The 5,511-nt window shown below is 42.5% G+C and overlaps 1 protein-coding gene across 1 annotated transcript in view; it reads left to right on the forward strand.

Annotated features, from left to right (window-relative positions):
• Positions 1 to 5,511, forward strand: part of HNF1A (HNF1 homeobox A) — a 15,340-nt gene that overhangs the window by 1,156 nt on the left and 8,673 nt on the right. The gene's annotated exons all lie outside the window — the stretch shown is intronic.

Consider the following 5,511-nt stretch of genomic DNA (forward strand, 5'->3'; position numbering starts at 1 on the left):
TTCTTGCTAAGATCCAGTTCCCATGGACGACCTAAGAGGTTTGTCCAAGCAAGGATCAGGTCCATCCAGCCCATCTATCACAATAGAACCAGATTCTTCCCATCTGTTTTGGGGGTATTTTGAAATGATGAGCTGAAGACAACAATAAGCAGTAGTGTCCTGCACTTAGAATCTGCACTAAAACTAAAATCCATCTAGAGAGTTTCTCAGGCTTTCTGACCACTCCCTTTCACGTGCAAAGGAAGTTAACAGAAAATGTACCAACAAGAAGCAAACATCAAATCCCACCACAAAAGGCCAGAAGAGTTAGCATTCACTGTAAATACTTAGGAGAAGAAAGCACCCTGGCAGACTGGGAGTTGATGACTCTGCAGTAGTACCCAAGAGAGAAAAAGCCACTGGATCAGCTCTTACCTGGGTGGGGAAAACATTCCCAAAATTTCCATCTTCTTTCTGGCCCAGTACATGTCTCATCTGTTCCCCACTTCCAGCTGTGCCACATCTTTTCGTGTCCTCTGTTCTTTTTACCTCTTTACCATTCTTTTTATGTGTTTCCCTTCTCTCTTCACCTTTGCCTCTGCTGCTATTCCTCCCATTTTGTTTTCTTCTTGGCTAAATCTCTCTCTCTCCCTTCCCCTCTTTTTCTTCCTCTCATCCTTGTCTCCTTCTCATCTTCCTGAGTCTGCGTACAGGTCTTGGGGTAGTTTGAGCCCAGTGGCACCGGGCGGGCCCTGGCTAGTTACTAATTATCCAATGGCTTTATTATTTCTCTTTTGTCTTATAAATTTATAGATGAAAAGACCCTGATAAGCTTTTTGATCATTAACTTCTGATGGTTTATCAGGTATCTCTCCATTAAGGAAGCCATGGAAGGTGAAGAAGAACACCTGGCTTTGTAATGAATGGGTGAAGCAGGACTGAAGTGCCATCCACTGTGGTCTGAGAACAGACACACGAATGGAGGGAATTCATTCCTGCCACCCTTACCAGCATGAATCCTGGTTTCTGATCCTCTCTGCCTTTTTAGGAGCTTGCTGCCAGTCTTTCCTGTGCTTATTACCAGCCTCACCACAACAGTCTTACCTCTCTTGCAAACCTGTGCTAGTAATGCTTTCCAATGAAGTCTCACACCTCTCTCTATACAGTCACCTGAACAGCATTCCCCTTTTACAAATGGGAACTGAGGTACAGTGAGATTCTTTGACCTATCTAAAACCCTAAGATAGCATGGAGAGGACTGAGCAAGAACAAGGATCTCCAAAGCCTCATACTGGGTCTTAATTGCAAAGCTTTAGACTGAAACATCAGAGTTATCTTTCCTCAGTCCCCCGTACCACAGGATAGAGCAATTCACTTCAGTTGAGGACAGTAAGAAAGGCCCAGAAGCCTCAGTTTCAGAAAAAAAATATGAATATACTTATGGAAGAATGTAACAGACCAAAATTAGTCAAGGTAAAATGAAAATAGTAGGAAGTCTGTATTGACAGGATTAAAATTTCTAGTCAAATATTAAAGCAACTGCATGTTGGAGAATCTATTCAAAGCATCTGAACCACTATCAGGGTTCGGTAACTTGTAAGCAGTTGTTACCTACTAATAAACTTTCTTTGTTTCTTAAGAACAAACTTTTCCATTAATAGATGCCTAAAGGTAATGTCCTTAAAACAGTACTGTAAGCATTGTAAGACAGGCAGAACAGTCTACAATAGATAAAAGAAAGGCATGCAAAAATCTCCATGCACAGGAATTCCCAGTAAAAATTCAATGCTTATAAATCTTATTTCAGCATCTACACAAGGATTTCAAATCCAGAAACCAGATGGAAGCACTTCTACCCTCAGGCAGAAGCCTCTGTGGGCATTATTAACAATTCCTGGCCTAATGCTGTAGACCACGTTTTAACACAGAGATTGACTTGTGGGCAGCTATTAGTGATACAAAAAAGACTTCGTGGTAACTGCAGCCATTACTTACAAAGTAGAAGGAAAGCGTCCATTGACAAGCTTTCCAGGAGTTGGAAAGGAAAAAAATGACAACACCAAGAGACCAAGTATGTTCTTGCAGGACCACTAAAGTCGAAACCTCAGTTTGAAAAGCACTAGTCAAAGCTGTGTAAAACAGGATGTAGAGAAGATACATCCACATGACTGGGTGAACCTGTGGGGATTGATTACATTTTGTCCCTACAGAACAAAAAAATGCTAAAGGTGGTTCAGACAAAGGTTTCTCTAGTGAGGAATTAACATTTCATTCTGTCCTTCAATCTGTCTTGCTGATCTTCCACAGATTTACAGTTTGAATAAAAACATTCTTTCCATATCACTCCACACAGAAAACAAATTGCATCTATGATAAAGAATAAATAACTCAATAGGGAGATAGAGCTGCATGGAATAATCCCCAGATATTCCTCAGAGAGAGGCTACCTTGGGGGAAGGGACAGATCATACTATCACAGGTACAGCAAATGGAAAGAGGTAGAGCAATAATCCACCTGTAGGGCAAGGGGTGAAATTCCATTAGGAAAGAGAGAAACTGAGATAAGCAATAAACTTCCCCTGGAGGCAGGGATAAAAGCACGTTTTCCATGAGGAAAAAAAAAAGAAAACAAAAGATAAAATGATAAAGGTTCAGTCTTTTCCTGCCCTTAGAATGGCTCTAGTTGGGGAATCTGGAGATGAAGCTGCCACACCCCTTTCATTTCCACATATAAACCAAGATGAGGCAAACCAGGCCAAGTTCAATAGAAAGGAACCCTGATGGGACGGTCTTACCTTGCCTGCTCTCTGCCTAGCCCAGCTCCAGGCTGTCATCAGTGAGGGTTATCTAGCAGGCTCCACAGGAAAGGGCCAGAGGATGGTCCTGAGTACTTCTCTGAACCTCTGTTTAAGCAAGGTCTGGTCCAAAGCAGCAATTCAGAACTCACCTCAGGGAAATGAAGACTTCTCTTGTCTGAGAATATGAGAACAGGGAAGAAGGAGAAACAGAGAGAATGATGAAGAGGAGGGAAAAGAAAGGAACAAAGGAAAAAGAAAGAGAAAAGTCAGGAAGAGTGAAGAAGGGAGAAGGTCCCCTGAATGTTACATCTCCAGCCCTCTGGAATGGGTTTTCTTTAATGCTAACAACTTGATATTTACTTTCCATTTAAATTTGAGATGTTGCTATAAATTATCAACCAGCCTCTTGTTCCCTTTGAGTTTATAACTAACTACCTGGGTTACTTATTGTTCAGGTAACAAAAGGGAGGTGAAAACGCCCTTAAAAAGTGACCTCAGAACTAAGAAAATGGGAAGCTGGTCTGGAGAGAGGACCCAGGCCCCTGTGGCTGAGATGAGCCAGGGCGAGGGGCTAAACTCAGATGGCAATAGGCAACTGACAGCAGGAGACCAAGACTTAGGAAGAATTCAAAACTAACTGTGTGAGAAGAATTTGGAGACAAGTATTAGACCTTGGAGAACAAGAAAGGAATGGGGAGACAGCTTGCATGTGGGGGAAAAGGGAAGCTAGCAGGTAAAGAACTGGCTTGGAGATAGAGAAGAGTCTGAGCAAGGCAGACCCACTTCTGCAGTTCTGACTCACTGAACCAATTGAGATTTTAGTGCAACTACACACAGGGAAACTAGGGTTAGGGTGAAATCCTGCCCTCTGACAGCCAGTCAGTCTCACTGCTAGCGAAAGAGCAAAGGGTTCAACTTGTGATGTCTTAGTCAATGGTGAAAGCTCTGCAGGTGGAACTAGGTATGTGGGCAATGCTTCAGGCAAGGGTTCAGCTGACCAACTGCCATCACTTGTACTATGATGTAGCCTTGGGCCTAAAGGAATTGCCACATTGATATTGCAGCCTGTGCTGTGACAATGTACAGAGTAGCTAGGATTTCATACAACTGTCTTATGAAATCTTAGTACAGTCTTATGCTGTACTAAGGTTCCCCTGCACTGTTTTGCCTCACAAAGCTCCCTGCTTTGTCTCAAGACAGAAAAAACACAGGGCCTTAACCATTGTGAAAACAGACTCATAAATACTTCCTGCCACAAAGAAGTGACGAGCTCAACAGGGGAGATGAAAGTAACTCGTGATTGGGGTGCAGGAAGGAAATCAACATGTAACAGAGGTTTCCATCAGTGGCAACCCAGTCCTTCCTCTTCCCCTCTGAGCCAGAACTCAAATCTAAGAGACCAGAGGTTCCAAGCTGGAGCCTTTTCTCCTTTGTATAGGGACTTACGTATCTCCTTTGTATAGAGACTTTAATTCAGGATGCAGGTGCTGGCTAGGCTGTCACAAATACAAAGTGGAGAGATTGGTCCTTGGTTTGGACAGCAGAAGTAAAAAGAATACCACAGCTAGGAAAGATAAGCTTTCTTAAGTTGAGCCTAATTTGAGGCTTTTGAAAGACAAAGATGGTTAATGGAAGAAGCTAGAAGCCTCTATAACATTCATCCCACCATAAAAGAGGAACAAATGTTCCTATTTTAAGCAAGCAGGTTCTTCAGATGGCTGTAACCGACACTGTTTCTGTCACACTTTAACTGCAGCAGAGCTTGCTCCTTGGACTATCCAGCCACTGGGAGACAGGCAGCAGGAGAACAGAGATAAGGGTGTTTGTACTGAGAGAACAGGTGTGGACTTTGTCCTCCTTATCACTTTGCAGCCTCTACTAACCTCCTGAGTCAACAAAGCAACGAGCAGTACAGTTGTTGCCTGTTGCTCAGACCTGTGTGTTCTTGTGACAGTTTCTGCACAATCCTAAGTATCTTTTTTTGCCCCCGTTGTTCCTTTGTTGCTGGTGCTGGATGTGTGTATTTCTACAGCATGCAAACCAATTCCACCAGACATTTCACACAGAAAGCACAGAAGGATGCTCTTTGTTAAAAGTGAACCAGAGGCTTTTATGTAGAGGCTCCTGCACAGTTTGGATCTAGACTGCCAGGTTTCACATCTTTAGTTATACTGTGATTTTCAGCTCTGGCAAAATTAACACACACAAATAAAGTCACAGTCATGTATTCTCTGTATTCCTTAGGAACCTTTATGGATATTCTAATTAGAGATCCTAAAAAACAGAGATTCACATTTACTATGAAATCCCAAATCAGATTAGCTCGTCAAGGTTTGTGAGCAGGTCTCAAATAGGTCTACTCCCTAAGCTGTTACCTCAAAGGAGGGTGACAATTGTAGGAATTAATGGTTAGCCTATTGTTCTTTATTGCATTTCTAAGATATGAGTGGTTCTAAATGTGAATCAGTGTGTTTGAGTAACATAACAGATGTGCCAGAACGTAATCCTGGGTGGCTTGGTGTGAATATATGCATACATAGCTGTCATGTCACAGTATAATGAGAACCTGTTTTCTTTTCCTGAATCACTGCAAGGCAACCCAACCTGGACCAGAATCACGGCATGAGCTGGGTTCAGCCTAATATTACAGTGAATCTGTCCTGGAAAATTAAGCACACCTGCCTAAAGCACCTATGCTTTAAAGAAAGCGGGATAAGAGAAGTCATGTAGGGAA

Source organism: Nestor notabilis, unplaced genomic scaffold (genome assembly GCF_000696875.1).
Source record: "Nestor notabilis isolate BGI_N333 unplaced genomic scaffold, ASM69687v1 scaffold25511, whole genome shotgun sequence".
Classification (NCBI taxonomy): domain Eukaryota; kingdom Metazoa; phylum Chordata; class Aves; order Psittaciformes; family Psittacidae; genus Nestor; species Nestor notabilis.